Source organism: Camelus ferus, chromosome 1 (genome assembly GCF_009834535.1).
Source record: "Camelus ferus isolate YT-003-E chromosome 1, BCGSAC_Cfer_1.0, whole genome shotgun sequence".
NCBI classification, from domain to species: domain Eukaryota; kingdom Metazoa; phylum Chordata; class Mammalia; order Artiodactyla; family Camelidae; genus Camelus; species Camelus ferus.
The window spans coordinates 22651866-22670783 of NC_045696.1; the positions used below are offsets into that span (position 1 = coordinate 22651866).

An 18918-nucleotide genomic window follows, 5' to 3' on the forward strand; every position below is an offset into this window, starting at 1 on the left:
TTTGAAGAATGGATGGAAATTTGAAGTGAAGAGGCAGGGGGATTGCCATGTTGGGGCAAGTGAATTGATAAGGAAAAGTGAAGGCAAGATAAAGACCAGAACTTTCCCAAGCTGGGGCCGAGGCAACAGAAGCGGATGAATTTAGAAAGTAGGTGGAGTTCATTTGTGAAGGGTTCTAAATGTGGTGCTTCCCTGAGAAAATTAGTAACGTGATCCAGGCAAAAAGCCAGAAAGATGGTTGGTGGTAGAGGAAAATTACTCTGGTTAGTAGATAATGAGAAGACAGAACAAGGCAAGTAAAGACACAAACTGTATTAGGTTAGACATCAGATGCTTTGGAAGTATAATTTAACAATATCATATATTGAATGATTAAAGATGTAACTAGTTTCCTGGAGAAAGTTCCTAATTTATGCCCCCAAAGCATAGACTCTAATGCCATTTTTCTTCCATGAAATGTGTGTGCTTAGAGAGAATAAATACATAAATAACTAAATAACTAACTTAATTAATTAATTAAATGCCAATTATATGCCAGAGACTATTCTGGACACTCTATAAGTATCTCTAATATCCACAGCGATTCTTTAGATAGACAACAATAACTTCATTCTACAGATTAGAAACTAAAGCACAGAGAGTGTAGGTAACTTGCCAAATGTCAGAAAACTGATAAATTGCGTAGTTGAGATTTGAGTCAAATATTTCTGACTCAAGCCTTGCTCCTCCAGCTCTATGTTTGACTCAGTTCCTGCCCTGCCTTTGCTCTACAGTTTTTTGCACATTACTCAATATCTTAGTTTCCTTACCAGTAAATTGGGATAATAACTTCAAACTTGCTGGTTATCAAAATTGAATTAAAATGTCTGTGTCACAGTGCTCCATAAACTTACTCTTTAAAGAAAGCTGAAATTAAGGAGATTATAAAAGAGTCTATAAAACTTGTTTATATGATGATACTTCCTTGTCTCCAAGTAAATGTTACTATTTAACTGATTTTTAAAAAAAGAACTTTTTTTTTTAACATTTTTATTGATTTATAATCATTTTACAATGTTGTGTCAAATTCCAGTGTTCAGCACAATTTTTCAGTTATTCATGGACATTAAAAAAAGAACTTTTAGTCCTTATAGCCTCTCCATAATTTATCTCTAGTTCATATTATTTTATTAGCCAAGCTTTTTTTTAATAATTCCTCCATCTCATACTGTGTTGCATATCACACAATATTCCTACAAAATATCCAGCTATGAACATGTGAATGTTCTGAGCATGTGTAGTATAAACACAAAGTGCTTCATTAATATATTGTATGTAACTTACTTTAATCTCCCTTGGTGAAAGATTAGGTGACACTGAATTGATTTTCCTTTCCGTTTATTTGGTTTCCATATGCTTTCACAAATAGTATAGAAGAAGTTGGTAAGGGTGAGCGTTTCCAGGTGGTTCTGGTAGCAAATTAGATGCACACTGTGGAACAATGTATTAAATGTATACATATCAACAAAGATATATTTTTTAAATGTGTTCATAAAAGTAAATAATAAGATATACAACAAAATATAACTGATATAAATTTTAAAAGTATGTGTGTACCAAAAGTATGCATTTTGAGAGAACACCTACACACAAAATTATGTTAAGCCCATGAGACTGTTTGCCTATAATAGGAGACGGAAGGGCATGGGCTATGAGAATATAATGCAATAAGTAAAGCAAGTGTGGGTTTGCGTGGGCTGGTGCTGATAACATAGCATGAAATGAGGACTGTGACTAGTCAACTCTGCATCAGAAGTCCTTTCAAAACTAGTAAAGAATGGACTTCTGATGAACTTTCAAAGAGGAGACAATCCAAGCTGGAGTCAGTAAAGTTATCCTATGTTAAAAGGTAAAAAAATATTTAGAAAGGTAGTGTTTGATGATACAGGGAAAAGCAAGAAATAGCAGCATGACAGAGGGTTAAGGATGTAAAGCTATTTCTTGGCAGTCTCCACTGAACCTTATAATTTTTTGAATTCTCTGCTTCTTAAGGTTGACTCTACCCCTTGGAGACAGCAGGGTTCAGGAAGAAAACAGAGATCTTTGGAATCAAGGATTGTTGCATTTAAACAATCGCCATCGCTTATAGTTGTGAAGACCAAAGCATGGTAGTCAATCTTTTTAAATGTGAGTATCTTCATATGTAAAATAGCCACTTTACTATATTGATGTGAGAAACATGAGTAAAAGACTTAAGCATAGATCTAGGCTCATAATGACCACACTATCATTAGTGGTTCCTAAATGCTCTTTCTCTGAAGATGTCACTCATGCATTCATTCAACTAACATTGTTTGAGAGACTACTATGGTTTATGCACTGAAAATACAAAAATGGAAAAGACATACCCATGCTTTCAAAATGATAGTAGTCTAGTGGCGAAAACAGAGTTAAATCAAAAACTATACTGTAGCTTGAGAAATGTGATGGTGAATATATTGGGTGGTAGAGGGACAACGTGAATCAGACAACATGTTTTTGGAAGAAAAGATAACTTGAATATGATCATGTAGATTTGGTAAGAGATAGGGTGCAAAGTTCTGGAAGCATTCTTTTGTGTGAAGAAAATTGCTAACCTCTATCTTATGACCATTCCAAGGGTTAGGCCTGATAAATGTATTTTAGTTGGTTCTCCATTATAAGATTTTATTTTCTAATAAATGAATTTGTAGTTCCTGTAATACATAGCTACACTCATTTTCCCACCATTTTCTTTTGTATGTTCTTTCACTCTGCTTTGCTATGAAACTCAAATGGTCAGTGTGGAGCTAATCTTGTCTTCCATAAGGTTAAGATTTTTTTTTTTTCTCAAGCCTTGAAATCCCTGGGAACTGTTTTTCTAAACTCTGATTTAATCCATATATATTTGTTCAGTGTTTGTGTTTCGTGCTTCTTTTTGTTCAGTGAATATTATTTTAAACACACACTCATATATACATAGATTTGTGTATGTACAGAATACACATCTTTTTGCTTAAAAAGAGAACATAAGAAAGGTTATGTTTGGACAGGATGCTATAAACCCAATACCCAATATGTGACAGTGCTGTCGAAAATGTTTTTCCTTTACAAATTCTACTGAAATGGCAAGACTTTCCTGAAACAACACTTAGTGTTTGTTTTTAAAACAAACTCATGGGTTTACTTTGTAAAAACTCATGAATGTTTTTTTATTCATCCCATATCCTTTTCGGGGTTGCTCTATGCCAAAGGAAATATGATTAAGGCAGCTCAGGAAGAGTTTTGGTATGCAATAAGACACAATGGATGTATCTTGTGGAGGATTCAAAAGGGAGAATGGGAAAATCTGTACAGACACTCGAGCTAGGGGGGCAAGTTATAACTTAGACTCTTGTCAAATGGTAACTCAGACTTTTAAAATACCTCCACCTTCAGACTGATAACTTACACTTAGTTCCAAAGCTTCTGTAAAAAACAAAACAGAAACAATAACAACAAAACTAAGTTCTAAAAATTTTATAAAGCCTGTGGAAACACTAAAGCTGGTATTGACAAAACACTTAGATTAACCCCGTGAGTGTTCACTCTCGTGGTTCAAATAGTTTAAAATGCAGTTTACTCTAAGAATTTGTCTTCCTTGCCTTAGTATTGACAGAGTTTGAAATAAAATATGTTTACAATGAAATCAAAGAGAATGGTTTCTGTTGAAACTCGCCTGCTTCCCACCCCATCCCCAGACTGCTGAATGCATTGGAGTTTAGAACTTGCTTTGGTGTCGATGGAAATGGGGCATTTTGCAGAGATACATAAAGTGGACAAGGTTAAGAAAGGAGAATGTTGCCAAGAATGGGTATTTAGAGTCTAACATTTTAAGGTGCACAAAAGACATAAAATAGATACTTTCTCCAAAATATATTCAGCCATTTAAGTCACATAAATTCACATTTTCCACCTTCTCTAAGGAAATCTAACAACTAATGGCTCTGAATTTCTTCATGTGTCTAATGTGAATATACACAAAGAACTGAATCTGAGTTGCTTTCTGCAGGTGAGTATTTCGACAGCTCAGCTGATGTGAATCAGTCAGTTTTAATAATGAAGTGAAATTCAGTAAGAAAGTCAGTTAATAGAAAAGTGGAAGAGATTAGATTGAAAAGTCTTTGTTGCACTTTAAACATATGGTTGTCTTTTGAAACTGGATTTGTGACAGAAGATGTGTTATTTGCAAATTTTTTTTGTTTTACAAGAGAAGAATTAATAATGATGTTGGCTACCTCAAGCAAAGAGCATTAAGAATACCTCTCTGTGCATATTTGTTTTAGGCGAACTGTAAAGTTCACACCTTCTCTAGAATGTTGGGGTGGTGTAACTGATGCCTGGCAAGTTTCCAAAGAATACTGGGTGACATGTTTTACCTTGACTTTGTATATGTCTTCTTTGTATGTGCTAAAGTTCAACTTTGATCTTGGGATTGGCCACAGATACCTCATCAGCCTTGGGATCAGATTCAACACTTGTGATACTAAATAGTGAATGCCTAATTCAGTGTCATTTTTTCATCTCCAATTAATACATTATCAACAATTATTTGCTCACAAAGGTTATCATCACAGTCAATCAATTTCAACAATACAAAAAACTATATCATTTTAATTTATTTTGGGGATCTGGATATGCATTATAGATGAATAGAATGTTCTAGATGTAACGTGGAGTGGAAAATCACTTAAAATATTTTCTGTATTGAAAATCCATTAATCAGTTGAAAAGGATAGATATCATTTCAGAGTTAAAATACTTTACTAATTAATGATGATAACAAAATTTTATATTCAAGACTATATTGTAATATAATTCAAGACTATATTAAGAACTTCAAGTAATTAAACTAAGAAAATAGCATCTATATCATTAAGCTACTTTAAAAACGTTTTTGATTTTTAACTATTTACTTTTCATTAGTATATCAAGTGTCTTTTAAGAAAAAACTTACTTGTTCATATTTTTACATCTTGCAGAAATGAATTATATGTAGCATGTCCAACCAAAACATATTTGATTCTTACTAATTAAACCTCAAAACAATAGATTCTAACAAATGGTTTAAGAAGACAGTTTCTTCTAGACCTGAATCTGTGGAAGCTAGACATGTAAACAAGGGTTTGTCAAAATTATTGCTATGAAATGCTTAGCATTTTTAGCAGTGGACATTAAGAGTTTATAAAATTCACCTACGGTGTAGGTCTTAGCTATAAAGTTCCACAAGAAAACATGAGAGAAGTTCTTCCAAATGACATTTGCTTTGCGCAAAATCATTAGTAATATTATTGAAATTGTTATGTTTATACCTTACGTATGGGACACAGAGAAGGAACTAGGTTTTTTGCTTAAAAAAAAAATTGAACAGCAGAATGAAATAATGACTAATTCCAGGCTTCTACCTTAATCATTGGTTAGGAATATCTGAGTCTTACACAGCTTTTACATTACACTGAGTGTAATTGTAAATATATTTTCAGAATGGAAAACTTTACAGAAAATGTCATGAATTTGTCACTGATAATGTAACGAGCATTGAGTTTTTTTGTGTTTACATTTATCAGTTATATGTTCAGAGAGTAATTAAAATATAACATAATCTAACCAGATAACTGGCCTTAAGCCAAAGATGAGCCACATGACATAAGGAGATATTCTACCACTTTTTCAGTAATTTTCAGAGATATCCTTTATGTATTATAGTTATAATTACACACAAACAAGTTGGACTACCTGGAAGACATGGATACATTTCTAGAAATACACAACCTTCCAAGACTGTATCATGAAGAAATAGAAAATCTGAACAGACTGATTACTAACAAGGAGATTGAATCTGTGATCAAAAACCTCCCAAAAAACAAAATTCCAGGACCACAGGGTGAATTCTACCAAATACTCAAAGAAGAATTAATACTAATCCTCCCCACATTCTTCCAAAAAAAAAATAAAAGAAGAGGAAGCACTTCCAAATTCATTTTATGAGGCCAGCATTACAAAAATCAGGCAAGGGGACCACAAGAAAAGAAAATTACAGGCCAATATCACTGATAAACATAGATGCAAAAACCCTCAAGAAAATATTAGCAAACCAAATTCAACATTAAATTAAAAGGATAATACACCAAGATCAAGGAGGATTTATTCTAAGGATGCAAGAATGGTTCAGCATCAACAAATCTATCAATGTTATACACCACATTAACAAAATGAAGAATAAAAATCATACGATCTTCTCTATAGGTGCTGGAAAAGCATTTGACAAAATTTAAGATCCATGTATGATAAAAACGCTCAACAAAATGGATATAGAAGGAACCTACCTTAACATAGTAAAGGCCATATATGACAAGCCTACAGCTAACATTATGCTCAGTGGTGAATAGCTGGAAACTTTCTTCTAAGATCAGGAACAAGGAAGGGATTCCCACTCTTGCCACTTTTATTCAACATAGCATTGGAAGTTTTAGCCAGAGCAATTAGGAAACAAATATAAGTAAAAGGCATCCAAATTGGAAAGAAAGAAGTAAAACTTGTCATTATTTGCAGATGACAATTATATATAGAAAACCCTAAAGACTCCACTAAAAAGCTATTAGAACTACTTAATGAATTTAGTAAAGTTGCAGGATACAAAATTAACATACAGAAACATGCATTTTATATACTAATAAGCTATCAGAAAGAGAAATTAAGAAAACAACTCCATCTACAGTTGCATCAAAAAATAAAATAGCTAGGAGTAATTTTAACCAAGGAAGTGAAAGACCTGTACACTGAATACTATAAAATATGGATGAAAGCAACTGAAGACACAAATAAATGGCAAGATGATTCATGCTGATGGATTAGAAGTATTACTATTATTAAAATGTCTATACTACCCAAAGCAATCTACAGAATGAATACAATACCTATCAAAATTCCAATGGCATTTTTCATAGAACTAGAGCAAACAATCCTAAAATTTGTATGGAACAACAAAAGACCCTGAATAGCCAAAGAAATCTTGAGAACAAAAAGAAGAACAAAACTGGAGGCATCATGCTCCTTTATTCAAACTATGACAAAGCTATAGTAATCAAAACAGCGTAGTATCAGCATAAAAACAGACACATAGATCAGTGAAGTAGAAGAGACACCAGAAATAGACCTATGCATATGTGGTCAATTAATTTATGACAAAGGAGTGAAATAGGTCAGACAGAGAAAGACAAATACTATGAGATGTTGCTTATACTTCTGATATCGTATTTAAGAAACCTTTGCTTAATAACAAGGTAGCAAAGATTTACTTCTATGTTTTCTTCTAGGAGTTTTATAGTTTTAGCTCTTGAATTTATTTCTATAATCCATTCTGAGTTAATGTTTGTGTACTGTGAGATAAGGGTCCAACATTCTTCTTTTGCATTTGGCTATCCAGTTATCCCAGAATTAATAATTGAAAATATTCTTTCCTCATTAAATTATTATGATAGCCTTGTCAAAAATCAGTTGACAGTAAATGTAAATTACCAAACCTAACAAAATGGGATTACTTCTTTATTCTCAATCCTACTCTTATTACATATGTATGTATGTATGTGTATATGTATATCTTTTTATGTCCATCTCACCCTTTCTTTTATTGTGACTTTGTAGTAAGTTTCAAGCCAGGAAGAATGAGTGCTCCAATTTTGATTTTTCAAGACTGTTTTGCCTGTTGTAGATCCCTTGCATTTCCATGTGAATTTGAAGATAAGCTTGTCAGTTTTTGCAAAAAAAAAGTTGAGATTTTGATAGGGATTGTGTTGAATGTACAGATCAATGTAGAAGCATAGTCATTTTAATACTGTCAAGCCCTCCAATGTATTAAAATGATATTTTCTTATTTATTTAGATATTCTTTAATTTATTTCAACAATGTTTTGTGGTTTTCGGTGTACAATTCTTGCTCTTCTTTTGTTAAAGTTATTGCTAAGTATTTGTTCTTTTTGATGCTATTGTAAGTGGAATTTTTAAAAAATTTTATCTCTGATTGTTCATTGTTAACATATAGAAATGCAATTGGTTTTTGTGTATTGATCCTGCAACTTAGCTGGACTCATTTATTAGTTCTAAAAACATTTGTGTGTGTACGTGCATATGTGTTTATAGAATCCCTAGGATTTTCTTCATACAAGATTATATCATCAGTGAACAGAAATAGTTTTACTTCTTTCCTTCCAATCTGGGTGTCTTTTATTACTTTTAATTGCCTAATTGCCTGAATTTTTCTTTCATGTTTTTTGTTCGCCCCAAATGGTATTGCTGCCTCTGGCAGCTAGGATATTAAGTAATTGCCCAAATAATTCAAATAATTACCCAATTTTTTTTTTAATAAATGCCCTGGAGAAAATGCTGTTCACACTGAGGGGGTTCTTAGTCAAGTCAAAAGAAGAGAAGCCCTGTGAGTGGGCTTTTCAGGGAGATACCTGACAGGTCAAACTGTGGAAGATTCTCTAGGGTTGCAGTTTTGGAGTAGATGCCAAGCCCTTTCTGCACCTCACCCCACATTGACTTTTAATGTGCTGTTTTTCACAGTTTCTGTGTTTGAGTGACTTGCTGATTTCCAAGGTTATCATGGAACTGGGGAAAAGAGAATGGGAACTGGTCAAGTCAAAGCTCACCACTGTTCTTACCAGGATTCAACTCTTTTTCTTGATAAATGGCCCTTGGAATACTGGAAGCCTTTGGTTAACTTCCAGATTTCTGAAAAGGTTGATTTTGATAGTTTATCTAATGTTTTTATTGCTTATGTGAAAGAATCAATTTTTGAAGTTCTCTTCTCTGCCATTCCAGAATTTCTTGTCTTTGAGGACTGTTATTTTAAATCTAATTCTGAAAATAATCAGAAGGCATCTTCAATACTGCATAAAGCTTTAATTTTTGGGGTTGCTTTAATGAAATTGCATTGCCACCATCAACCAAATCTTTGAGGCCAGAAATGAAAGAGAAGATTAAGTCATTATTTTCCATAGGGAGAAAGTAATGCTAAGTAACTTGGGGTGACTTCACCAGCAGTGGTAACATATATAGCAACAAAATGAGTAATAAAGTGTCTTGTTTCTTCAATGACTTCAGCTGGAAGTGGGTATATGTTTAGTTTCATAATGCACATACTGTGCCCATAGGGGCAGATTGTTTCCTACACTGAAAAATAATTGTTCTTGTATGGCCATGTTAAAATTTAGAACTCTGACTAGTAAAACTTTAATGATAAAATTATAATAACAATTGATTTTAATACAATTTCTGTTTTTTTTTTTTTTACCCTGTAGTTTATTCTATATTGTTATTATGTGACTTTGGCTTCATATTTAATTAAATACATTTGACCCTTTCTATTTACGGGTCCCATATCCTTATATTCAACCAACCACAGTTGGAAAATAAATATTTGGAAAAAAATTCCAGAACTTTCCAAAAAGCAAAACTTGAATCTGCTGCAAATTTTTGCAGTGTTTATATTGTATTAACAATTATTTACATAACATTAACATTGTATTAGGTACTAAAAGTAACCTAGAGATGATTTAAAGTATGTAAGAGAATGTGTGTAGACTATATGCAAATACTATGCCGTTTTATACAAAGGACTTGAGCTTCCATGGATTTTGGTATCAGTGAGGTGTCCTGAAACCAGTCCCCTGCAGATGTCAAGGAACAACTCTATTTACCTTAATACTTGCTCACTCAGCACTTTTCCAAATTACATTTTTATCACACTTCTGCTTTCTAAGAATAATTAGAACAACTTAGGTAGTGCAGAAAATTGTAACTACATAGTTGGTGTTTTTATAGATTTTTACACTTGTTTTATATAATGGCTAAGGCAAAGAGACAACATGCATCATGTGAGGAGTTTGTGTCTGAATTTTCTGTTTTCCTTCCTCATTTCAAAAAGGGCTATGTGGAAGAGTAGAAGGTAAGAGTTCCACAAGTTTCTCTGGCTTTTTTTTTTTTTTAATAAACTCATAAGCCTTTATGGAAGAATTGAGAACAGTGAGGAGGTGAAAGAGAGATTGAATTTGAAGATACAGCAATAGCATTATTTTGGATTAACTTTTAACTTTGAAATAATTTAAAATTTTCAGAAGTGTCATAAGAAAATGTTCAAAGAACTGCAGTATAACATTGTGATAGTTAACCTGTGTCAACTGATTAGGTCAAGTGATTGCGTCAACTTGACTGGGCCAAGGAATACTGAGATAGCTGATAAAACATTATTTCTGGATGTGTCTGTAAGGGTGTTTCTGAAAGACTTGAACATTTAAATCAGTAGACTGAGTGAAGAGATCCAACCTCACCAAAGTGGTGGGCATCATCCAAGCCACTGAGGGCCCAAACAGAACAAAAAAGAGGAGGAAGGGTAAATTCTCTCTCTCGCTCCTTGACCTGGGACATCCATTTACTCCTTCATTTCTACATCGGAGTTCTCGTCTTGGGCCTTTGTTCTTGGCCTGGAAGCTACATTGTCAGCTCCCCTGGTTCTTGGGTCTTCAGACTTGGATTGAATACCACTGGCTTTCCTTGTTCTCCAGCTTGCAGAGGGCATATCATGATATATCTCAGCCTCCATAATCACGTGAGCCAACTACCATAATACATTTCCTTTAATAGATCTACATGTATCCTATTGGTTCTATTTCTCTGGAGAAACCAGACTATTATTACAAGCCTTCACACTTATTCCACAATTTTTAGAATTTTACATTTTCTTTTCTCTTTTTGTCTTGAGCCGCATGTAAGTTGCAGATATAATGCCCAAAATTCTCAAATTTTTCAATATGTTTCCTAAAGACAAGGGCACTGTCCTCTATAATTCTAGTACACACAAATAAAAAAGGGAAATTAATACATATACGATACTATAGTCCAATCCCCAGACATTCACAGTTTATCAGTTTTTCAAATAACATCTTTATAGAATAAAATAGTTTATTCTTTTCCTCATTTCTTTCCTGGTCCATAAACCAATCCAGAATCACACATTCCATTTAGAAGCTATGTATTTTAGATTCTTTCAACTTTATTTTTCATAGCCTTGACTTGTTTTTTTAAAATATAGGTGTTCTATGATGTTTCCATGTGATTTATTTCCAGTTGGGCAGTTTTTGGCAGGAATATTACAAAAGTAATGCAATGTTCTTCTCAACCCATCCCATTAGGGGGCAAACAATTTGGCCCACAACTGGTGACGTTAATTTTTACCACTTGTTTAAAATAGTATCTGCCAGATTTCTCCCTTCTAAAGTTAAGTAATCATTTTCTTCTAACTTGTTCATTAACATGTAAATAAAAATATTATGTGAAAAATTACCTTGAGACAATGTAAATAAATATCCTGTTCCTAATCAAACCTTGGTCAACTAATTTACACCATTGATGAGTCTTTCCTGAATCAATTTTATTATTGTGATTATTGCCAAAAGGTGATTGTCCAATTCCACTATTCCTTCTTTATTTGTTAGTTGGCATTCTACTATAAGGTACAGATTTCTCATCCATTTCTGTTTTCCTATAACAAATTATTATTTTAGGTCAATGTCTCTGCTCTTTTGAAGTTGCCCTATCAACCTTTGAATAAGCTCTCTTACTTTCTGTCATGACACAATTTTCTAGGTTAATCTTATATTTTTCCTAGCCCAAGCCCTGGAATCAGCCATTTTCCCAAGAAACTATGTTTTTGTTTTTTGTATTTTTTAAATTGGAGAATGGATTTAAAATCCCCAATCTGGAATCAGGTGTGTATTCATTACTTCCAGGGTGACATTACTTTTAGGACTTCTTGGAGGGCAGTTGGAAAATATACATCTGTGTATACACACTCACATCTACACATATCTATGTCTAATTGTAAGTAAAAACTGTAAGTTCACACCAATGCCTTAATTTACTCTACCTTTTCTCCTCTTTTATATTTGTACCTTTTTTATCTGAGCATCCAGTCTCCTATTGAGTGCATTTCTTTGTTTGTTCAATTCTCTTGTCTTTAACTAATCCTGCAATTCTATGTGCTGTTTCCTTGGTGCCAGTCTTGTAAAATATGCCCATTATGCTGACTGAATTCCTCTCCGGCTCAAAAGCCAGTGATTCATGCCACTGAGCAGCTGAGTTCCCACAGGAAAGGAGAAGGAAAGGAGCTAGCTAGAACATTTCGAAGAGTCGTTTCTATCACAGACTCATAAAAGTAATTACCTTGGCATTAATGATGTGAGAAAAAGAAGACTGTGAATCCAGAAACAGTGGAGATTATCTTCTGCTTTGCAGTAAATGCCTCTAAAGAGGGATAAATGTGAATTCTAAAGACAACTGGCTACATGGTGATTCTAGCAAGAAGAACCAAAGAAGAACTAAAGACTTCAAAGTAACTGGCTCCCCATCAAGACATGGAAGCTGAAGAGAGTTGATGGTCCTGAATCAAGATGGTCAGGAATAGGAGATGTCAGTGGAGAGAAATGATTAGTGAATAGAAAGTATCCCTCCCACAGTGCATTGGCACTGAATCAAGATACTGGAACCATGGAATGGCCTTGGGGATGGGAGAAAAGCTGAGTGACTGAAGGGAAAGGGACTTGGAATTAGAAATAAAGTTGAGTTACAGAAAATAAAGTACTCTGTGTTTGAGTACTCAAGTTTATGGACTGAGGTTCATAGCCACCACATATGGAAATGGTATAAGAGAACCACACAAATATGAAATAAAGAAATTAAATATTAATGCATAACTTGCAATGTTCTTAAAAATCATATGACTAGATATTTTCCAGTAGAGTTAATGAAATCATCACTTACTTGTCATAGTCTGGTGAAACTGGAAGATATCTTTCACCTCAAATTCCTTTAAAAATTTTGATATATAACTCCAAAACATCCTTTTTTTTAGGATAGCTTTTTAAATTTTGACACATTTAAGAAAGTCTATTATGATAAAAAATCTTCAATGGTAGATTTTCTTTTTTACAATGACCTCTGTATTCAAAAGTCTTTTTTTGCCCTTTGAAAATCATAATCCTAGATTGAGTTCCCAAGTGAGAAACACCATCCTTTGACATCACCTTGATAAATGCTCCATATTATGCATATCTCCTCTGCCTCTGCCAACATCAGGAACAGGCACTAGACTGTAGAATCTATTTTTGTCAAACAAGCTTCTCATTTGTTTTGCTTGTCACAGCAGGTTATCTTGGACTGCTTTCTGCTGACTCTGCCTTTTCCTTCTTGTTCTGCATAATGCACACACTGTATGTCCCAGACATTTCAGCAGTTACAGAATTAGAATCACAAAACAATATGAAAAAGTATGTTCATATCCTATTGCTTTGACCTAACCTTGCAGATTGGTTCCCTACTGTTCTAAGTATCCACCTTGTTTCCTGCAGTCTCCTTTGCTCGCGTAATTCCCTCACCAGCTCTGAAATTTTAGTTGTCAATTCCCCATTGTCCTTTAAGACCCTCCTTAAAAAATATTTCCTAAGAGAACATTCCAGATCCTTTCCATGTGAATACACTTTAAAATCTGTTTTTGTATATAGTGGCTAAAATTTGCAAATCTCAAACTCCCAAATTTATCCCTTCCCACCCCCTTTCCCCTGGTAACCATAAGATTGTTTACTATGTCTGTAAGTCTGTTTCTCTTGTAGATTAGTTCATTAGTGTCCTTTTTTTTTTTTTTTTAAAGATTCTACATATGAGTGATACAAATGGTTTTTTGATGAGGAAAAATTGTCATAAAAGGACCTAAAGAATCAAACATGATAGCATAAATTCAGGAGTGTAGAACAGGAGTCAGCAAAATTTTTCTCTCAAGAGCCAGATAGTAAATATTTTTGCCTTTGTAGGTCATACAGTCTTTGTTGTAACTATCAAATTCTACCATTGTGGTATGAAAATAGCCATAGATAATACACAAATGAATGGGTGTGGCTGTGCTTCAATAAAACTTTATACATTTATACAAACACAGGTAGTGGGAGGGATTTTACCCATGGGTCTAGTTTCCTGACCCCTGGGCTAGAAGACCTTGCTGAAGAAGAAAAGAAAGCTTCAGTTGTCTTTGTCGTAAGAATATTTCCAATACTGGTATAACCGGTTTTTTTTTTTAATTGAAGTATAGTCAGTTATAATGTGTCAATTTCCAGTGTACAGCATAATGTTTCAGTCATGCATATACATACATACATTTGTTTTCATATTCTTTTTCATGATAAGTTACTATAAGACATTGAATATCATTCCCTGTGCTATACAGTAAAAATGTATTTTTTTATCTATTTTATATATAGTAGTTAATATTTGTAAATCTCCGACTCCTACCAGTTTTTAATCTTTTTTTGACAACTGGATTAATTTCCAACTTCTCACTAGATAGTTCCATTATATGTCCTGTAGGTACTTCCTATTCACCATGCCTAAAGCTAAACTCACTTTCTATGTAGGATAAGGGTCCCAATCTATTTACAGCAAATATTACATAATTTTACTAGCAATTTAACTACTCAGTCTACGTGCTTCTTTATCTACCTAATGCTCTATAAGTACCTGAGTGTATGTATCTATTAATTATTGTTGGGAGAGTATTTTCCATGGCTTTCTCATTTCTGAACTTGCAAGCAGAGGCATTTACAGTTTTTTTCCAGGAGGTATGTATAACAAACATCCTTGCAAGATAAAGAAAGGATCTTTTCTCTAGAGCAGATGACAGGTTTCTTTTTGTCAAGTATCATAAAGATAATGCATTTCTCCAGGGCAAAGTTTGAGTAGGCTTTCTTGCAGCCCATTATAAAAAACTAGAGATTTCTAAGATCGATTTCTCAGCTGTGACTGAATCTTGGCTGTGAATGGGTGATTCATCTGGAGGTAAAATTCCTCTCCAGCTGTGAACCTGTGAACTAGACAAGTTACGTGCTCACAGAACATAACAGTGTGACAGGCATCAGACAGACATTCTCATTTTAAAAGGGAGAAATTAGAAAGAAGAATCTAGTTATGGGTCCCAAGCAAGTAAAAAACCTTGTGGGGAAATTCCTTTAGATTTTGAGACTTGAGATAATCCTCTTTGCCTCAGTGCTCTGTCCTCCAGGCCTACCAGCGTGACCATGGCGGCCTCATCTTCCGGGCCCACTGGGATGGCAGTGTTGCTCCCTCAGCCCTGGGCCACATTTCTTCCCCATTGAGACCAAGGAAAAGATAGCTTCATCTTGTCACCTGTGCCTTTGCACGTGTAGTGGCAGTGGCAACCCTGCTGATGATCTCTGTGTCACCTTCATGGTCTTTCTTCCATTTCCTTGAAAGAAATGCATGTTTGCAGCCAGTTAGCTTAATTGTTCTATTCTATGGAATACCAGAAGTCTGACAGACTTCCTTTGTTTCATTCCCTCTCTGTCCACTTTAGTCCAAGTTGGCAGTGTTTCCACTGGCATAACCCCTTCTCTATTCTTTTCTTCTTCTGAGATGGCCTGTTTCTCTTGAGACCTCTCTTCTTGGCTTGCAAATGCTCACTTGGCCTTTCCTCTTCCTTCATATAATCACTTTCTTGTGTATGGTGGCCAATCTCAGCCTTCCAGAAGTTCTTTCTCATTTGGAAGCAGTCAGGCTCAATCTCTTTATATCTCTGTACCTATCCATCCATCTAATGTCTATCTATAATGTGCATACTCATGATGCTAATTTTTTATGGTACCATCTAATTATAATAATACAAAAAATATTTCCTTCCATTTGGATAAGTTTCCTAAAGAGCTGATCTAGTGCTTTGAATTCTTCCTCATTTAATTTTTGGCTAAGACCTGAGAATAACAGCACTTATTTCCATTTGAAAAGCTTCTAAGGCTACTGCTGCTAATGGACTCTGGTAGAAAATGGATGCTTGATCCTGTAAAATCCTGTGGTTATGCGAATTACACAGTCCAAGATAAACTGTATGTTCTCTGATTGACCCAAGCATAAAGCTGGATATGCAGAGCAGCATTACTTTATAAAATGGAGCTAATAGATTGAGTCCAAGCCAAGCTGCTCTGGGAGACACAGCAAACAGCACAAAGGGATGATTTACTTTAACATCTTACATGTTTCACTGTTTTAGCACCACGGAGAAGGAAAAAGAATAAATCTGTCTTACTGGTAGGTAGATATGATTGTTATACCAGCACCAGCTGGAAGTAGACAGTGGTTATAGTGGATGTCATGGCACACTGCACAGGTTCTCTCCTCTGGGACTGAAGTGCTTGTTTCTCCTGCTGCTAGGAGTCTTGGCAACCAACTGTTTTCTTTGTTTTAAATTGAAGTGCAGTCAGTTACAATGTATCAATTTCTGGTATACACCATAATGACCTAGTCATGTATATCTATACATATATTCATTTTCACATTGTTTTTCATTAAAGGTTATTACAAGATATTGAATATAGTTCCCTGTGCTATCCAGAAGAAACTTGAATTTTAAAATATATTTTTATATATAGTGGCTAACATTTGCAAATCTCAAACTCCCAAATTTATCCCTTCCCACCTCCTTTCCCCTGGTAACTATAAGATTGTTTAGTATGTCTGCAAATCTGTTTCTGTTTTGTAGATGAGTTTATTAGTGTTCTCTCTCTTTTTTTTAGATTCCACATATGAGTGATATCTGTTTTTCTTTCTCTTTCTGGCTTATTTCACTTAGAATGACGATCTCTAGGTCCATCCATGACACTGCAAGTGGCATTGTTTTATTCTTTTTTATGGCTGAGTAGTATTCCATTGTATAAGTATACCACCACTTCTTTATCCAGTCATCTGTCTATGGATATTTAGGTTGTTTCCGTGTCTTGGCTATTAAATAGTGCTGCTGTGAACATTGGGATGTGTGTATCTTTTCAAATTAGAGTTCCCTCCGGATATATACCCAGCAGTGGGATTGCTGGATCACATGGTAAGTCTATTTTTAGTTTTTTGAGGAATCTCCATACTGTTTCCCATAATGGCTGCACCAAACTACATTCCCACCAGCAGCGTAGGAGGGTTGCTTTTTCTCCACATCTTTTCCAGCATTTATCGTTTGTGGACTTTTGAATGATGGCCATTCTGACTGGTGTGAGGTGAGACCTTATTGTAGTTTTGATTTGCATTTCTCTGATAATTAGCAAAACTGAGCATTTTTTTCATGTGCCTATTCACCATTTGTATGTCTCCATTGGAGAACTGCTTTTTAGATCTTCTGCCCATTTTTGGATTGGGTTGTTTTGTTGTTGTTGTTATTAAGTTGAATGAGTTGTTTATATATTCTGGAAATTAAGCCTTTGTCAGTTGCATCATTTGCAAGTATTTTTTTCCCAGTTCATAGGTTGCCATTTTGTTTTGCTTATGGTTTCTTTTAAGCTGTGCAAAAGCTTGTAAGTTCATTAAGTCCCATTTGTTAATTTTTGCTTTCATTTCTATTGCTTGGGTAGACTGCCCTAGGAGAACATTGTGAAGATTTAAGTCAGAAAATGTTTTGCCTATGTTTTCTCCTAGGAGGTTTATAGTGTCTTGTTTCATATTTAAGTCAAAATAAGTAACTTTTTCTGACTAACCTTATTTATTTGAATTTGGAGATGCTTTATTCTGCTGAGTCAGTTGCTTTTGTCAACAAATTCTTGAAACTAGCAAGTAATAAACTATAAATTTTACATATCATGATAAAACATTATAATGAGGTCACAAATAATAAATTTTGAGACCATCTATATCTCTGTTGTCTCCTTTATAGTCATGCAAAATTTCTCATGTTTTTATTATAGTTGTCGTATATTATATTGGAGTGTCACTTTGGTTATATATTTCAAAGGCAATTTCTTTTAATATGGAAAACATTCTAAAACTTTAAAAATGTAAATTTTAATCCTTTTAAAAGGGAAATAGTCAAGCTTGCATAATTTATTTTTGTAACTTTTGTTAAAGATATTAATAATTTTCAACAGTTAATATCAACTTCTTTTGAATTATGCAAATTCAGTGTTATTTTATTTTTCACCAAAGGACAAAATTTGCTTCGTTTGAGTTTCTTTGGTTGTTTTGCTAATTTTTTCAAGTACACTTTTTTATTTTGGATATTTTCAACAGCATTTAGTCAGCATTCCTATCATGCTTCCAAGAATGTTTATAAAATTGATATCTTTCTTCAAAATATCACATTTTTAGGCAGATTCAGAAATATCACATATAGTCTTTGAATTCTTCCAAAGTATTTCATCATGTCTTTGGGTCCAGTTGCAGTCTTCTGATGACAAATTCGAACTATGTGCTTCACATGGCATAAGAATGTTTCAGGATTATCCGCCAGAATTCTAGTTTGTAAAGCCTCCGCTTAATTAATCATTCTAATGACATTATCATACTGTTGTCCTCCGCAATCTTTTTACCCAAGGCTTAAAAATGCCAGTTGTTTTTTTCAGTTCTTCAATCAAAACATGTACTTTTTAAAATAACAAGTGTAAAAATATCAAAAGACTCATTAATTTCAATCTTTTTACTTTCTTCCTCTTATAATTCAATAATATGCCCAATAAATGTCATTTTCAGCTTAGATTTTTTTCCTGTACAATCTGGCTGAACAGAAAAATAATATTAGCTTTTCAATTTTGTGTAGAATTTCTTCTCTTACTTTATTATCCATTAAGTTAATAATCTAATTTTGATTTCTCATTCTAAGTAGTGATAATATTTTATTTTTTTAAATATATCTTATGTGTTTGGCCATTTTAACATCAATTTTGAAATAAATTCTACTAAATCAGAAAATTTTTATTATTTTCTGCAGCCACGGTACTATTTGTGGTTTGGAAAGCATCATTATGATTAGCTAATTATTGATCAAATTACATATTCTTTAAGAACATT

The 18918-nt window shown here is 33.8% G+C and overlaps 1 long non-coding RNA gene across 1 annotated transcript in view; it reads left to right on the forward strand.

The window, feature by feature from the left end:
• Window positions 1–2038: 2038 nt before the first annotated feature.
• LOC116662819 overlaps window positions 2039–18918 on the forward strand; it is a 113887-nt gene continuing 97007 nt past the window's right edge. The window contains exon 1 of the long non-coding RNA XR_004318915.1: window positions 2039–2166. This is a non-coding gene — a long non-coding RNA (uncharacterized LOC116662819). The remainder of the gene's footprint in view (window positions 2167–18918) is intronic.